The sequence below is a fragment of the Pelobates fuscus genome, chromosome 5 (genome assembly GCF_036172605.1).
Source record: "Pelobates fuscus isolate aPelFus1 chromosome 5, aPelFus1.pri, whole genome shotgun sequence".
Classification (NCBI taxonomy): Eukaryota; Metazoa; Chordata; class Amphibia; order Anura; family Pelobatidae; genus Pelobates; species Pelobates fuscus.
The window spans coordinates 219,610,729-219,630,215 of record NC_086321.1 but is presented as its reverse complement, the minus strand read 5'-3'; positions in this window follow the sequence as shown (position 1 = coordinate 219,630,215).

Genomic DNA, 19,487 nt, shown 5'->3' with positions numbered 1-19,487 from the left:
TCCTTACATTGTTGGTAGAATACATTTGAGTAGCCATCTGGGCCAGGAGTTTTATTTTTTTTAGAGTATCTATTGCCTTCCCGATCTCTATTTCTGAAAAGGGTTCACTAATGGATTTTAATTGTTCAATAGATAGTTTTTTCATAGATTTATTATTCTTAAAATATGAATCTGGGTTATTTTGTTGGTTAGGTAGGTTATACAAGTTCTGATAAAAACTATTAAATGCTTTTCCTATTTTTTCTGGAGAAAGTTGGAGCCCATCCTGCGTAATGATTTTCTGTATAGTCCTATTCATTTTTTTCCCCTTGATTTTATTTGTAAGAATCTTATTTGCACTATTACCTGTATAATACCATTTTGTTTTTAAATATTCAAATTTTTAACAGTTTGCTGTAATAATATTTCATTTATTCTGTCCTTTATATTTGTAATTTTATCACTTGTTTGTCTGGATGGACTATTCTTATTTTAATAGCTCATAGAGAGAGGCAAATAGTTCATTCAGGGGGATTGCCTTATTCTTGTTTCTAATGGAGCCCATTTTAATAAAGTAACCCCTCAATACTGCTTTATAAGTGCACCAAACTAATGAGTCAGATGTGCCTTTGTTTTTGTTCTCCTCAAAAAAATTGCTTTGTTATTTCTTTTATATATTCAATGTCCTGTGGTTTACTTAAGAGGCGATCATTTAGTCTCCAACTATTCCTTGTTTTACTCTCTGTCAGGGTACCTGAGGTCTCTACCTCCGAGAGAGGTAGAGACTTAGTCGTTCATCCATCCGGACGGCCTGATTTCCCTCTTCCTCGCGGTCCATCCGGTCATGCAAAGCCGGCCGCGAGGGAGTGACTCCCTTTTATAGCATGACGCCCGGAGGTCGACGTCAGGACGTCAACCCGGAACGACCTGTCACTTAATTGGTTCAGGACCAATCAGGACTCGTCGGAGGTGTGTCTACTTATCTGAACAGGGCATTTAACAGTGCTTCTTTCATTAGCTCATTGCCCTGTCGTGGTTCTAGCTTGTTCTAGTCACTCAGTGCTCGTGTTTTCTTGTTATCCCTTTTGGTTTTGACCCGGCTTGTTTGCTCTATTCTGCTTATCTCTGTTACCCTTGATTCGGCTTGTCTATCGCTTACCTGTCTTCTGTTACCCTCGACCTCGGCTTGTCTTTGACTATTCTCTACTGTACTACTTACGTTAGTCCGGCCATTCTAAGGTCCGGTATACGTATCTGGCTACTGTTTGTACTCTGCGTGTTGGATCCCTGTCCCGATCCTGACATTACGACAGGGCCAATGGATCCTGCAAGTACAAACAGTCAGCTTGGTTCTCCTGATCCTAGGTTTGAAGCCATGGATCACAGAATGGATCAGATGGCGCTAGCACTACAGGCGTTATTATCTCGTGCCAATAATCCACCAGAAGAGTTACGTACTACTCCTATCTCTCCTGTAGGTTCAGGCCTAGAGGTAGCCACTGTAGGTGCTTCTTCTCGCATTACCCCACCAGTACGTTATGGTGGTGCTCCTGAGAAGTGTCGTGGTTTTTTAAACCAAATTAGTATCCACTTTGAATTGCAACCTCGCTCCTATCCTACGGATAGGGCAAAGGTGGGATTTATTATCACCTTACTCATTGAGAAGGCTCTGAGATGGGCCAATCCACTGTGGGAGAACGATAACCCGTTAGTATATAACTATAACGCATTTGTAGCTGCTTTTAGAAAAACTTTTGACCCTCCAGGTAGAAAGGTTAATGCAGCCAGATTACTGTTACGCCTGAGACAGGAGAACCGAACACTTGTGGATTATGCACTAGAGTTCAGGTCTCTGGCGTCAGAGGTCATGTGGAATGAGCAGGCGTATATGGACGTATTTTTGAATGGGCTATCAGATGTAATCCTTGACGAGATTGCTACTAGAGAACTTCCTGAGAATTTAGAGGATTTAATTTCGTTAATTTCTCGTATAGATGAACGTTTAAGAGAGAGACAGAACACTCGAGAGAGGAACCGGAGACCTTCCTTTAGGTTAGCTCCCGCATTTCTAAGTCCTGACTCCACGGTCTCATTGCTCCCTGAACCTATGCAGGTAGGCTATACCCGCCTCTCTGAGGAGGAGAGACAGTACAGGAGAAAGGAGGGGTTATGTATGTACTGTGGAGCCAGAGGTCATTTACTCTTGAACTGTCCTAACCGCCCGGGAAACGCTCGCACCTAAGTTTCTCTAGAGGACAGGCCTTGGGTGTTTCTATTTTGTCCTCTACTCCTAATTATAAAGATCACAGGCTTCTGCTACCAGTTTCCTTAACCTGGGAGAAGGAAGTGGTAAAGGCTATGGCCTTGATAGATTCCGGAGCTGCTGAGAATTTTATCGACCAAGCCTTTGCTACTAGACACAATATCCCATCCCAGTTAAGGGAGACACCCTTGGCCGTTGAGGCCATAGATGGTAGACCATTACTGGACCCCGTTATCTTTCGTGAGACCATACCCATTAACTTAAATGTTGGTATCCTACATGTGGAGAATTTATCTCTCATGCTCATTTCGTCCCCTTCTGTTCCCATAGTTCTGGGGTATCCATGGTTGAAGAGACATAACCCTATTATCGATTGGGAATTAGGGGAGATACTCTCGTGGGGTCTGAGCTGCCAGGAGAAGTGTTTACGCAGGGTTTCTCCATTGGCCAATATTAATACACCAGGTAGTTCTACTCAGTCCACAGAGAGACAGATACCGCCCCTGTACCAAGACTTAAAGGCAGTATTCGACAAGAAGAATGCCGATTCATTACCTCCACACAGGTCATTTGATTGTAAAATTAAGCTTCTACCTGGTACTATGCCCCCGAGGGGTAATGTATATCCTTTATCTGTTCAGGAGAACTCTGTTCTAGAGGAATATATCCGTGAGAATTTAGAGAAAGGATTCATTAGGAGGTCTTCTTCCCCTGCCGGGGCTGGGTTTTTCTTCGTTAAAAAGAAGGATGGCACGCTGAGGCCTTGTATTGATTACCGAGGTTTGAATAAAATAACTATCAGAAATGCCTATCCTATCCCATTGATTACCGAGTTGTTTGATCGTCTTAAGGGCTCCAAAATCTTCACCAAATTAGATCTCAGAGGGGCATATAATTTGGTGAAAATCCAGCATGGACACGAGTGGATGACGGCGTTCAATACTCGGTATGGCCATTATGAATACACAGTTATGCCATTTGGACTTTGCAATGCTCCTGCAGTGTTTCAGGATTTGATTAATGAGGTACTTAGGGAGTTTCAACATGATTGTGTTATTGTCTACCTGGACGACATACTGATACACTCTAGGGAGATTGAGACTCACCATAGACAAGTCAGAAAGGTACTACACAAACTTCTGCAACATGGTCTATACTGTAAATTGGAGAAATGCAGCTTTGACCAGTCGCAGATAGACTTTCTTGGTTACGTGATTTCTGGGGAAGGCTTTAAAATGGACCCTGACAAACTCCAGTCTATTTTAGATTGGCCGTTGCCTAAAGGACTCAAGGCTATTCAGAGGTTTATTGGTTTTTCCAACTATTATAGGCGCTTCATTAAGGGATACTCTTCTATCATCTCGCCTATTACCAATATGACCAAACAAGGGGCTGATACTAAGACTTGGTCTACGGAGGCTCTTGTTGCGTTCAAGACTCTCAAATAACTTTTTGCCTCTGCTCCCATTCTAGTCCACCCTGATACGACTCTGCCGTTCTTACTCGAGGTCGATGCCTCTGAGACGGGAGTTGGTGCTGTTCTGTCTCAAAGGTTAGGGGTGGACAAACCGTTACACCCTTGTGGGTTCTTCTCTAAGAAATTATCTGGGCCTGAAAGCAGATATGACATCGGTGATAGGGAACTGTTAGCGGTCATTAAGGCTTTAAAGGAGTGGAGACATTTACTAGAAGGGACATTACACCCTGTTACTATTCTAACGGATCATAAGAACTTGTCTTATATTGGGGAGGCTAAGCGCCTGTCCGCCAGGCAAGCTCGTTGGTCCTTGTTCCTTACTCACTTTAATTATGTACTTACTTACAGACCTGGTTCTAAGAACTCTAAAGCCGATGCTTTGTCTCGTCAATATGAACCGTTCACTATAACTGAGCCAGTCCTTTCCTCGATAGTTCCTAAGGGTAACATCATCGCTAACACGAATCTCAGGATTCACTCTCCGTTGCTTACTGAGATCATGAAATTACAGCATCTTGCGCCCAAACAGACTCCTGGGGATCGACACTTCGTTCCCGCCACTCTCCAACTAGAAGTGTTACGCTGTTTCCATAACAGCAAGGTGGCTGGGCATCCTGGCATTCGCAAGACGTATGCTTTGATCTCTAAAGATTTCTGGTGGCCTGATTTACGTAAAGATATTAAAGAATTCATCGGGGCGTGTGAAGTTTGTACCAAGACTAAGCTACCTCATTCGCTCCCATGCGGATTTCTGCACCCTTTAGAGGTTCCTGAAAAGCCATGGTCCTGTTTGGCTATGGACTTCATTGTTGATTTGCCTATCTCTAAAAAGCAGACTGTTATCCTCACTGTGGTGGACAGATTTACTAAGATGGCTCACTTCATTCCCTTACCTAAACTCCCATCTTCGCCCGAATTAGCAGAGATATTCGCTAGGGAGATCTTCCGTTTACATGGGATAACTTCCCAAATTGTATCGGACAGAGGTTCCCAATTTGTTTCCCGTTTTTGGAAATCCTTCTGCTCTCAACTAGGCATCAAATTGAATTTTTCTTCTGCCTACCATCCTCAGTCCAATGGAGCTGCTGAACGCACCAACCAAAAGGTTGAACAATATCTACGTTGTTTCGTTTCTGAACACCAGGACGATTGGGTCGGTTTGATTCCTTGGGCGGAGTTTGCACACAACAATCTCGTTTGTGATTCTACGCATTCTAGCCCCTTCTTCATGAATTATGGCTTTCATCCTTCCATTCTTCCTTCGGAGTCTTCTTCCCAAGGGGTACGGTCGGTTGATGTCCATGTTGCCAATTTGAGGAAGTTGTGGGACCAGACTCGACAAATTCTTCTGCACAATTCTATGCTGGTGAAAAAACACGCTGACAAACGTAGAAGGGCAGCACCGGTGTTTGTTCCAGGCGATAGAGTATGGCTAAGTACTAGAAACATTCGGTTAAAAGTGCCTTCCATGAAGTCCGCTCCTCGGTATATTGGACCTTACAGGGTGTTGGCTCAAATTAACCCAGTTGCGTATCGTCTAGCTTTGCCTACTACCTTACGCATTCCTAACTCGTTCCATGTTTCGTTGCTGAAACCACTAGTTTGTAACAGATTCTCCTCCACGATTGCCCCTCCTCGCTCTGTTCAGGTGGAGGGTCAGGAGGAGTATGAGGTCAATTCCATCGTCGATTCTCGAATCTCCCGGGGGGAAAGTACAATATCTAGTCGATTGGAGAGGATATGGTCCTGAGGAGAGAAGTTGGGTACCTCAGGAGGATGTTCATGCTCCCCGTCTCCGCAGGGCATTTCACTCTCGCTTCCCTTCTCGTCCTGGTTACTTCCGCCCGGTGGGCGTATCTGAGAGGGGGGGTACTGTCAGGGTACCTGAGGTCTCTACCTCCGAGAGAGGTAGAGACTTAGTCGTTCATCCATCCGGACGGCCTGATTTCCCTCTTCCTCGCGGTCCATCCGGTCATGCAAAGCCGGCCGCGAGGGAGTGACTCCCTTTTATAGCATGACGCCCGGAGGTCGACGTCAGGACGTCAACCCGGAACGACCTGTCACTCAATTGGTTCAGGACCAATCAGGACTCATCGGAGGTGTGTCTACTTATCTGAACAGGGCATTTAACAGTGCTTCTTTCATTAGCTCATTGCCCTGTCGTGGTTCTAGCTTGTTCTAGTCACTCAGTGCTCGTGTTTTCTTGTTATCCCTTTTGGTTTTGACCCGGCTTGTTTGCTCTATTCTGCTTATCTCTGTTACCCTTGATTCGTCTTGTCTATCGCTTACCTGTCTTCTGTTACCCTCGACCTCGGCTTGTCTTTGACTATTCTCTACTGTACTACTTACGTTAGTCCGGCCATTCTAAGGTCCGGTATACGTATCTGGCTACTGTTTGTACTCTGCGTGTTGGATCCCTGTCCCGATCCTGACACTCTCTGGACTTAATATAAGATCTAAAATAACTGGATTGTGGTCTGACCAAGTGACTTCTTGAATAAAAACCTTCTTTATTTTATATGTTAGTAATGTTTAACCTAAGAATAGGTCTAATCTGGAATATGTACAATGAGCTTTCGAAAAACAGGTAAAATCTTTTTCTTGAGGATGATGAATCCTCCATAGATCTATCAATTCATATTTATTTACTAAGTTTGAAAACTGTTTAGACATTTTTTTTCCTCTTTTATCCTGGGGCACACTTGCCAATGAGTTTCTGTCTAAGCTTCCGTCCATAATACAGTTAAAGTCTCCCGCTACGAGGACCTTCCCTTTCTTGATTTTATCTAATTTTTGTATGAAAGAGACAGGATTAACATTAGGTGCATAAATGTTAGCAATGGTAAAATCTTCATTGTGTATTTTACATAAGACTATAATATACCTTCCATTTTTGTCCGTGACCTGATAATTAATTTGACAATCCAAATCATTAGTTACTAGAAGGGCAACTCCACATTTCTTGTTATCCTCTAATGAAGAACTTATTTAATGTCAAAATTATGTGGAATAAGACGTTTTAAATCTTTTTTTTTTAACCAATGGGTCTCTTGTAGTAAAATGACATTGGCTCCTTCCTTCTTAACATATTGAAATACCATATTTCTTTTATGAGGGTTATTCAATCCCTGTGCAGTTAACGTCATAAACTTAACCATTTAAAATAAACAATACATCATAGTTTAGTCTCGCGATATGCTCCAAAAACAAAAAAAGGAAAAAACAAAACAAAAACAAAAAAGTAGACCAGACAAGACATATAACAAGGTAAAAACCCATAACCTAATATGAAAAACATATGAGACTCTTTGTCCCCTCCAGCACACTTATGGAGACTCGGAACCCCATCCTATGCCCCCAAATGTAGCTAGCAAACTCCAAATTAAGTGGAGTCGTTAGGGGGTTACAACCCGCCTTCAGACAGTATGATGAGAGAAAATAAATAAATAAATAGCAGCAATTTATCCCAGTATGAGAGGAGGGAGAAAAATATTAAAATAAATAAATAAAAATTCAATAAACAGAGAAATAGGAACGGGTCACTCAGTCCCTATCTCCCTCATCTTACTCTTTATCAAATCCATCAACTTTAAATGTTATGCTTTCTCTTCCCCCGTTCTTTCCTCCCCCTTCCTTTCACTTCGTTCGTCCTTTAGCTCCCCTATTCGAGCTTACCATATGGGGGGTATTATCTTGTACATGGGAGAAGAGAGGTCACTATATCCCCCTTACCCATCCTTCTTCCTCCCTCTCCCCTTTCGCTCCACAAAAGAAAAAAAGTTATTCTCTCCCTCCTACATTTGATTATAAATTATTTTAAATCTCCTCCCTGCTTAAACTTTATCTTGTTCTAGAACCTTTTGTATCCAGATATTAACAGAGTCCGCATTATCAAATGATACAGTTTTTGCTTCATGCGTTATTATGAGTCTTGATGGGAAACCCCAATAATGTTTAATATTTTGCTTTCTTAAAGTCTGACTAACTTTCAATTTCCCTCTCTATCAAGGGTGAAACTTAAACCTATCATAGGTTTCACCAACCTTGTTTAATAGCAACTCTCTGCATTCCAGCGCTCAGTCACCTTGACTGCTCTCAGCCAGCTTGCTGCTTCCAACCTCTCAGGGAGAAACCAATAATCCTCTTCACCTGCCTAGCAGGGAGGGGTTTATTCCCACTGCTGCGGCTGATTACCTGCAGCTGAGCAGTGGGTTGGAGACAATCCACAACCCTGGTCTTGACCTTATTTCTTAGTTGTATATAAACTGAGGAGTGGAGCACCACCCTGCCCACCTCCAAATGCTCCACTCCAGGGGCCCATAACTAAACTTTAGTTTGCATTGCATACAATGCATACTCCCCCTGGGGTTAAATGTCATATGACACACACACACACACACATACACACACATACACACACACACACTTTACCTTAATGCTGCCCCTAATCCTACCCCTCGTATTTATCTCTAATCCAATTTTCCAACCTATAATCCTATCTATAATCTAATCCCTTTTGATGCACTTAATCCAACGTTAATGCTGCTATAACTCAACCACAATCCTACCATAATGCTACTCATAATTCTATTTATAATCTCAGTCCCACTCCCTTTCTAAAATCCCATCCTCTATTCCCACCTCTCAAGGGATTTCCTTTGCTGAGGTCAGTACTGAGAGACATTAGCATCTGCAGGATTTTTTCCAGGGGAGGGGGGTGATGCGATTGTTATTACATCCATGCTCAGAACACACACACACAGTTTATTTTTCTAATTCAGAATATTGGTTCTGTCATTGTTAAAAATATAATTATATAGAAAGCATTCTCATATGCAGACACAGCCAATCTCACTGACACAAGCACACAAACAGACAATCTCATTGATACACATAAGCTCATTGACACAAAACATGAGTTCACTGATACACAGAAATAGACTCACAGATGCTCCCTACAGATAAGCTCACTACAGACAAACTCACCAGAACACACATGCTCACTACAGACAAGTTCACTGACACACATTGTCACTACAGACAAACTCACTGACACATGCTTACTACAGAAAAGCTAGCTGACACACACAAGCTCCTTACAGAAAAGCTCACTGACACACTGTCAGGGTACCTGAAGCCTCTACCTCCGAAAGAGGTAGAGACTTAGTAGTTTACTCCTCCAGCAGGTCGGCTTCCTCCATCCCTCGCGGCTCCCCTAGACACTCTCACGCCGGCCGCGAGGGATCCGTCTCATTTTATGACGTCACGCACGCTGCCCGACGTCATGACGTCAGTCCGGACCGATCTGTCACTCAAGTGACTGGAAGCCACTCAGGACTCGTCGGAGGCGGGCATACTCACTGTAACCAGGGTATTTAAACCTGTTTCTCCCATTCACTCATTGCCCTGTCGTGGTTCTAGCCTGTCTAGTCACACAGTGCTCTGGCGATTTCAGTTATTCCTTTGGTTCTGACCCGGCTAGTTTGACTTACTCTGTTTCCCTCTGGTATCCTTGACCCGGCTTGTTCCTCGCTCACCTGCCCTCTCGTTCCCTCGACCTCGGCTTGTTTCTGACCATTCTCTTTACTCTCCGTACGTTAGTCCGGCCATTCTAAGGTCCGGTATACGTACCCTGTCCTGTTTGTACTTTGCGTGTTGGATCCCTGTCCCGATCCTGACATTACGACAGGGCCAATGGATCCTGCAGGTACAAACAGTCAGGTTGGTCCCTCTGATTCCAGGTTTGACGCCATGGAACACAGAATGGACCAGATGGCACTAGCACTACAGGCGCTATTATCTCGTGCCAATAACCCACCTGAGGAGATCCGTACTACTTCCATCTCTCCTGTAAGTTCTGGTCTAGAGGTAGCCACTGTAGGTGCCTCTTCCCGTATTACCCCACCTGTACGTTATGGTGGTTCACCGGAGAAGTGTCGTGTTTTTTTGAACCAGATTAGTATCCACTTCGAACTACAACCTCGCTCCTATCCCACAGATAGGGCGAAAGTTGGATTTATTATCACCCTACTCATTGAGAAAGCTCTGAGATGGGCAAACCCACTATGGGAGAATGATAACCCATTGGTATATAATTATAATGCCTTTGTAGCTGCATTTAGAAGAACTTTTGACCCTCCTGGTAGGAAGTTTAATGCAGCCAGATTACTGTTGCGCCTGAGACAGGAGAACCGAACACTTGTGGATTATGCACTAGAGTTCAGGTCTCTGGCGGCAGAAGTCAAGTGGAATGAGCAGGCTTATATAGATGTATTTTTGAACGGGCTATCAGATATTATCCTTGATGAGGTTGCTACTAGGGAGCTTCCTGAGAATTTAGAGGACTTAATTTCGTTCATTTCTCGTATTGATGAGCGTTTAAGAGAGAGACAGAACACTAGAGAGAGGAACTTCAGACCTGCCTTTAAATTAGCCCCTACATTTCAAAGTCCTGATTCCAATACCTCACTGTATCCTGAACCTATGCAGATAGGCAATACTCGCCTCTCTGAAGAGGAGAGGCAGTACAGGAGAAGGGAGGGTCTATGTATGTATTGTGGAGCCAGAGGTCATTTGCATCTGAATTGTCCTACTCGCTCGGGAAACGCCCGCACCTAAGTTTCTCTAGAGGACAGGCCTTGGGTGTTTCTATTTTGTCCTCTACGCATAATTATAAAGATCACAGGCTTCTGCTACCAATTTCTTTAACGTGGGAGAAGGGAGTGCTAAAGACCATGGCCTTGATAGATTCCGGAGCTGCTGAGAATTTTATCGACCAAGTCTTTGCTACTAAACACACTATCCCATCCCAGTTAAGGGATACACCCTTGGCCGTTGAGGCCATAGATGGTAGACCTTTACTTGAGCCTGTTATCTCTCGTGAGACTATACCCATTAACTTAACTATAGGTATCTTACACGAGGAGAACTTATCACTTATGCTCATTTCATCTCCTTCTGTTCCCATAGTCCTGGGCTACCCATGGTTAAAGAGACATAACCCTATTATCGATTGGGAATTAGGGGAGATAATCTCATGGGGCCAGGGTTGTCAGGAGAGGTGTTTACGCAGGGTGTCTCCATTTGCTATGATTAACACACCAGATAGTTCTACCCAGTCTACAGGGAGACAGATACCTCCTCTGTACATAGACTTAAAAGCAGTGTTCGATAAGAAGAACGCTGATACACTACCCCCACACAGGACCTTTGATTGTAAAATTAATCTTTTGCCCGGCACCATGCCCCCCAGGGGTAATGTATATCCTCTATCCATTAAAGAGAATTCTGTTTTAGAGGAGTATATTCAGGAGAATTTAGACAAGGGATTCATTAGGAGATCCTCTTCTCCCGCCGGGGCTGGATTTTTTTTTGTTAAAAAGAAGGATGGCTCACTCAGACCATGTATTGATTACCGAGGTTTGAATAAAATAACCATTAGGAATGCCTATCCGATCCCCTTGATTACCGAGCTCTTTGATCGGCTAAAAGGTTCTAAGATTTTCACCAAGTTGGACCTCAGAGGGGCATATAACTTGGTGAGAATTCAACAAGGTCACGAGTGGAAGACTGCGTTTAATACCCGCTACGGGCATTATGAGTACACGGTCATGCCTTTTGGCCTTTGTAATGCACCGGCAGTATTCCAGGATCTGATTAACGAAGTTCTTAGGGAATTTCAACAGGATTGTGTTATTGTATACCTGGATGACATTCTCATACACTCTAGAGAGATTGAGACCCACCATAGACAAGTCAGAAAGGTATTACACAAACTTCTACAACACGGCTTATACTGCAAATTGGAGAAATGCAGCTTTGACCAGACCCAGATAGATTTTCTTGGATACGTGATTTCTGGGGAAGGCTTTAAGATGGATCCTGACAAACTCCAGTCTATTCTAGATTGGCCATTGCCTAAGGGACTCAAGGCTATCCAGAGGTTTATTGGGTTCTCCAATTATTATAGGCGCTTCATTAAGGGTTACTCTTCTATTATTGCACCTATTACCAATATGACCAAACAAGGGGCTGATACTAAGACTTGGTCTACTGAAGCTCTCGTTGCTTTCAAAAATCTCAAAGAACTTTTTGCTTCTGCTCCAATATTAGTCCATCCTGATACGTCCTTGCCGTTCCTACTTGAGGTCGATGCCTCTGAGACAGGAGTAGGTGCCGTTCTCTCACAAAGGTTGGCGGTGGATAAACCGTTACATCCTTGTGGTTTTTTTTCCAAGAAACTTTCTGGGCCTGAAAGCAGGTATGACATCGGAGACAGGGAATTGTTAGCAGTCATTAAAGCCTTGAAAGAGTGGAGACATCTATTGGAGGGCACCTTACATCCGGTTACTATTTTGACGGACCACAAGAACTTGTCCTATATTGGGGAGGCTAAGCGTTTGTCCTCTAGGCAAGCTCGTTGGTCCTTATTCCTGACTCATTTCAATGATGTGCTTACTTACAGACCTGGCTCTAAGAACTCTAAGGCCGATGCTTTGTCTCGACAATATGAACCTTTCACTGTATCTGAACCGATTCTTTCTTCTATAGTTCCTAAATGCAAGATTGTTGCTAATACGAATCTCAGGATTCATTCCCCGTTACTGGCCGAGATCATTAAGCTGCAACATCTAGCACCTAAACAGACTCCTGAGGGTCGACATTTCGTTCCTCCTACTCTTCAACTGGAGCTGTTGCAATGTTTCCATAACAGCAAGATGGCGGGACATCCTGGTATCCGCAAGACGTATGCTTTGATTTCTAAAGACTTCTGGTGGCCTGCTTTACGTAAAGATACTAAAGATTTCATCGCTGCGTGTGAAGTGTTTACTAAGACCAAACAACCTCATACGCTCCCAAGTGGATTCCTGCATCCCTTAGAGGTACCAGAGAAACCATGGTCTTGTTTGGCCATGGACTTTATTGTCGATCTACCTATCTCTAAAAAACAGACTGTTATCCTCACCGTGGTTGACAGATTCACCAAGATGGCCCACTTCATTCCCTTGCCTAAACTTCCATCCTCCCCAGAGTTAGCAGAGATATTCGCGAGGGAGATTTTTCGCTTACATGGGATACCTTCCCAAATCGTATCTGACAGAGGGTCCCAATTTGTTTCCTATTTTTGGAGATCCTTTTGTTCTCAACTAGGTATTAAATTAAATTTCTCTTCTGCCTATCATCCCCAGTCTAACGGAGCTGCTGAACGTACTAACCAAAAGATTGAGCAATATCTACGTTGTTTTGTTTCCGAACACCAGGACGATTGGGTCAGTTTGGTTCCTTGGGCGGAGTTTGCGCACAACAATCTCGTTTGTGACTCTACTCATTCAAGCCCCTTCTTCATGAACTATGGCTTTCATCCATCTATTCTTCCCTCGGTTTCTCCTTCCCAAGGTGTACCGTCGGTTGATGTACATGTTGCCAATTTGAGGAAGTTGTGGGATCAGACTCGACAAATTCTTCGACACAATTCTATGCTGGTTAAGAAACACGCCGATAAACGTAGAAGGGCGGCTCCGATTTTCGTTCCAGGCGATAGAGTATGGTTAAGCACTAGGAATATTCGGCTTAAAGTTCCTTCCATGAAATTCGCTCCTCGATATATTGGTCCTTACAGGGTCTTGACTCGAATTAACCCAGTGGCGTATCGTCTAGCTCTCCCAGCTGCCTTACGCATCCCTAACTCCTTTCACGTTTCATTGTTGAAACCCCTAGTCTGTAACAGATTCTCCTCCACGATCGCCCCTCCTCGCTCTGTTCAGGTGGAGGGTCAGGAGGAGTATGAGGTTAACTCCATCATTGATTCTCGTATCTCTCGGGGGAGAGTACAATATTTGGTCGACAGGAAGGGATATGGTCCTGAGGAGAGAAGTTGGGTACCACAAGAGGATGTTCATGCTCCTCGCCTTCGCAGGGCGTTTCACTCACGCTTTCCGTCTCGTCCCGGTTCCTTCCGCCCGGTGGGCGTATCTGAGAGGGGGGGTACTGTCAGGGTACCTGAAGCCTCTACCTCCGAAAGAGGTAGAGACTTAGTAGTTTACTCCTCCAGCAGGTCGGCTTCCTCCATCCCTCGCGGCTCCCCTAGACACTCTCACGCCGGCCGCGAGGGATCCGTCTCATTTTATGACGTCACGCACGCTGCCCGACGTCATGACGTCAGTCCGGACCGATCTGTCACTCAAGTGACTGGAAGCCACTCAGGACTCGTCGGAGGCGGGCATACTCACTGTAACCAGGGTATTTAAACCTGTTTCTCCCATTCACTCATTGCCCTGTCGTGGTTCTAGCCTGTCTAGTCACACAGTGCTCTGGCGATTTCAGTTATTCATTTGGTTCCGACCCGGCAGTTATTCATTTGGTTCCGACTCTGTTTCCCTCTGGTATCCTTGACCCGGCTTGTTCCTCGCTCACCTGCCCTCTCGTTCCCTCGACCTCGGCTTGTTTCTGACCATTCTCTTTACTCTCCGTACGTTCGGCCAGTCCGGCCATTCTAAGGTCCGGTATACGTACCCTGTCCTGTTTGTACTTTGCGTGTTGGATCCCTGTCCCGATCCTGACACACACAAGCTCACTGACACACATACACATGTTCACCACAGACAAACTCACCGGCAAACACAAAGTGCACTACAGACAAGCTCATTGTCACACACACATGCACACATACAGACAAGCTCACTACAGAAAAGCTAGCCGACACACACAAGCTCACTACAAACTCACTGACACACAAGTTCACTAGAGACAAGCTCACTGACACACAGACACATGATCACTATAGATAAGCTCACTGACACATGCTAACTACACACACATGCTCACTCACTAGTAGGCACAAACACACTGTCATGGGCTGAAGCCTACCTGTCACAGAAGTCTGTGGGAGACTGGGAAGTGAAGTCTTAATTGTTTGGTCTCTTCCTTCCGGCAAGGTCAGCAGCATGAGTGTGGGGGCAGAGCTTGTGTGTGGGGCATGGCTTGTGTGCGGGAGGCTAGGCCTGAATGTGGGAACGGAGCACCGAATTGCTGGGTATTCAGAAGGAAGACTCACAGTACTCTACTGGCCTCCTGGCAGCCTAAATGTGGCTGTGCCAGCCCCCAACACCTCCCTCCAGCACCTACCTTCTTCTTTCCCTCAGACTGACACAAGCTGTTACTGTCTGAGGGAAAATTATTTAAAAGGCACATTAGGACTTTCAGTCGGCCCCAGGTGCTGCGGTCAACCTGGAAATTTCCCGGTATCCCAGTGGGCCGGTTCGACCCTGCCGTAGGGAGGGTCAAGTTGAAAAATTCAGGGGGGTGGGCAAGTTCCCCCTCTTTTTCCCCTGTGTGGTCACCCATGACTGTGGTACTGCGAGTGTGACAAGTTGAATACCATGGTGATTATGACAGGATGAGTGGAGGGTTGAGGATGGCAGGGTGAGTGTAAAAGAGTGAGTATTCTTGGTAACTGACATTGACTGTGACATCATGAGAGTAATTCAGTGTGGCAGAGTTAGGGAGTGAATGTGACAGGGTGAGTTTGATAGGATAAGTGAGGGGGTGAGTGTAACATGGTGACTATGAAAGTATGAGGGTGGTTGAGTGTAAAAGGATTGGGGGAGGGTGTGACAATGAGACTGACATGTTTGGGGTGAGAGTCACAGTAAGTGAGGGATATACCAGGCCAGATGTGATAATGAGCAGTTTTGTAATTTAAATAACTGGTCTAAAATATGCAAAAACAATTCTCAAAATCCAACTTTAAAGTTCCTACATTTACTGTATATTTTCAGGCTTTGCAATTTCTGCAGTGAGCTTTTGCTACAACAACAAGTTGCTCAGCCAGTCCTAATGTTCACATTAATTCAACCATATATTAAAATAAGAACACATATAAGAGTATACTTCTCTCTGCATACTCATTTAATTGGTGGGTAGTTTGCTCAATCTAGCACTCTTGGTAACCCAGGGTGCTTCATTGGGTAAGCAATTAAATCACAGAATGAATATGGTCAGACACTACATTAATCAGAGCAAAAAGATTCTTACTGTAATCCCATGGGACATCATTTTAGAATGGATATTTTCCACCTATTAAATGTCTATATTTACCAGCTGAATAAATAAAATACCCCTCAAAATGTAGGGAAAACCGTGACATTTTTGCTTTTCTTGGAAAGAGATCTACTCATTCCTGATTTCCAAACCTTTTCTTATGTATTGTTAATAGATACACACTAATATTTCTATTTCTGTATTAAGCATGTTAAAAGGTTCTGTCTCAATAAACATTACCCTAATAAAATGTACATACTTAATACTTTTGACTGTTTACAGTGGTATAATAGTTAGCTAGGTGTGGTTCTTGGCGCATCAGTGAAGAATCAGTCTCAAATTCGGACTCCTCGGGTTTTGAAAACTATAAATCCCATAATCTTCTGGTCATCCTTTGCAGTAAAATTATTGTAATAAAAAAAAAAATAGGGGGTGGAGGGGGGAAACACATGAATAATAACAATGATGCAAAGTAATGAAAACATTTATAGTGAAAAAGGAATAGTAAAAAAAAACCACACAAATGAAATGAAAGTGAATATAAATAAAAAAATATATATTTATAGTGTAGATTGGATTAGAATATATATATATATATATATATATATATAGAGAGAGAGAGAGAGAGAGAGAGAGAGAGATACATTTGCAATAAAAAGTATGTGAACCCTTTGGAATGATATGGATTTCTGCACAAATTGGTCATAAAATGTGATCTGATCATCATCTAAGTCACAACAAAAGACAATCACAGTCTGCTTAAACTAATAACACACAAAGAATGAAATGTTGCCATGTTTGTATTGAACACACCTTGTAAACATTCACAGTGCAGGTGGAAAAAGTATGTGAACCCTTGGATTTAATAACTGGTTGAACCTCCTTTGGCAGCAATAACTTCAACCAAACGTGTTCTGTAGTTGCAGATCAGACGTGCACAACGGTCAGGAGTAATTCTTGACCATTACTCTTTACAGAACTGTTTCAGTTCAGCAATATTCTTGGGATGTCTGGTGTGAATCACTTTCTTGAGGTCATGCCACAGCATATCAATGGGGCTGAGGTCAGGACTCTGACTGGGCCACTTCAGAAGACATATTTTCTTCTGTTTAAGCCATTCTGTTGTTGATTTACTTCTATGCTTTGGGTCATTGTCCTGTTGTGACACCCATCTTCTGTTGAGCTTCAGCTGGTAGACAGATGGCCTTAAGTTCTCCTGTAAAATGTCTTGATAAACTTGGGAATTCATTTTTCCTTCGATGGTAGCAATCCGTCCAGGCCCTGACGCAGCAAAGCAGCCCCAAACCATGATGCCCCCACCACCATACTTCACAGTTGGGATGAGGTTTTGATGTTGGTGTGCTGTGCCTCTTTTTCGACACACATAGTGTTGTGTGTTTCTTCCAAACAACTCAACTTTGGTGTCATCTGTCCACAGAATATTTTGCCAGTACTGCTATGGAACATCCAGGTGCTTTTGTGCAAACTGTAAACGTGCAGCAATGTTTTGTTTGGACAGCAGTGGCTTCCTCTGTGGTATCCTCCCATGAAAATTATTCTTGTTTAGTGTTTTACGTATTGTAGATTCGCTAACAGGGATGTTAGCATTTGCCAGTGACTTTTGTAAGTCTTTAGCTGACACTCTAGGATTCTTCTTCCCCTCATTGAGCAGTCTGCGCTGTGCTCTTGCAGTCAACTTTACAGGACGGCCACTCCTAGGGAGAGTAGCAGCAGTGCAGAACTTTCTCCATTTATAGACAATTTGTCTTACCGTGGACTGATGAACAGCAAGGCTTTTGGAGATACTTTTATAACCCTTTCCAGCTTTATGCAAGTCAACAATTCTTAATCGTAGGTCTTCTGAGAGCTCTTTTGTGCGAGGCATCAATCACATCAGGCAATGCTTCTTGTGAAAAGCAAACCCAGAACTGGTGTGTGTTTTTTATAGGGCAGGGCAGCTGTAACCAACACCTCCAATCTCATCTCATTGATTGGACTCCGGTTGGCTGACATCTCACTCCAATTAGCTCTTGGAGATGTCATTAGTCTAGTGGTTCACATACTTTTTCCACCTGCACTGTGAATGTTTATATGGTGTGTACAATAAAAACATGGCAACATTTCATTCTTTGTGTGTTATTAGTTTAAGCAGACTGTGATTGTCTATTGTTGTGACTTAGATGATGATCAGATCACATTTTATGACCAATTTGTGCAGAAATCCATATCATTCCAAAGGGTTCACATACTTTTTCTTGCAACTGTATATATATATATAATATATATATATATATATATATATATATATATATATATATATATATAGAGAGAGAGAGAGAGAGAGAGAGAGAGAGAGAGAGAGAGAGAGAGAGATCTCTATCTACTGATATGGCTATATATTTTATATGGCCCATTTTTCTGATAGATAGATATATTTTGTGATCCTTGTTTTCCAGTTGCATGGTCCTCTAGGGTAAAAACAACATGCACAGTCTTTTGGTTGCAGTTCAGGTCTTTTTATTTAAAAGTCCTTTCAGGCGGTAGCAACACAACACAACACCAAGTAACATAACAGATTTCCCATTTAAATCAAATCTAGTTCGTCTGAACACTAACATTGTTGTTATTCCCTATCGACCAAGGGTTCTAAACTAACAAAAATGTAGGTTTCACCAACCTTGTTCCTCAATAACTTTTCCTGCACTCCAGTGCTCAGTCACATTGACTCTTGACTCTCTGCACTCCCAGTGGTCCAAGCCAGCCTTACATCTTGACTCTTGAGCGTCTATCCTACCTGCTTCCAGGGAGGAAACCAGCATCTTGCAGCCGCTTAGTAGATAGCTCCCTAATTTCAACGGTATTAGGGAGCTATCTACCAAAATGCTGAAAGACCTAAATTGGTCTTTCAGCCAAATTTACTAATACTAAGTAAATATTACTTAGTATTAATAAATTCTGCCCCTACTCGATATATCGTGAGTAGGGGCATGTCTTCTAAACAGTGAGCAGCTCCCTAATGAAAATGGGGGATGAACCTATTATCCCCACCCCCGGCCCCCACCCATGAGCGACTGGTGGGGGACCTAAATAAAAATGCTGTAACAGGAGTGCAAGCATTTGGATATTTGTATATATAGTCCCTGGAGTGCTATATTCTACTATTTTGTAGATAGCTGAGCTGAGCCTAAGTGATTATAGCTACAGCAGGTAGTAGAGGAATAGTAGAGATGAATACAGCTTCCAAGACGATTCTTCCCAGCAAATAGAATATTCCACAAACATGAGCCCAGACTTCATGAAGGGTGTAACAGAACTGATCTTTATTGAAAACAGGCTGGCTTTTATGAGAAATCCTCCTGCAGGACCTCCCACAGCAAACAAATACATCATTATGCAGTATTTCACTAATACACGTCTTCCCTCTGCCTGGGAGATATTGAGATAAGTTAAGGAATAAATCAATTATCTCCAGGCAAAGGGCACACATTTTCCCCAAAAGTTAGAACACCCCTTTCCCCACACTGTATCCCCACAAAATACATATCCCCTGATAGCCCCGATCTAGGGGACAAACATATCCACATTTCACCCAGATCGGTTCAGGGGTTCTTGAAAAGTGTGGAAGTCATCATGTTTTACCGACCACACACGAGGCTCCTGCCCAAAACAGTTCCTCAAATTCAGCGTGTGCGGTCGGTCAATTGGGAAAAAGGTGAAAAGCGAGCAAAA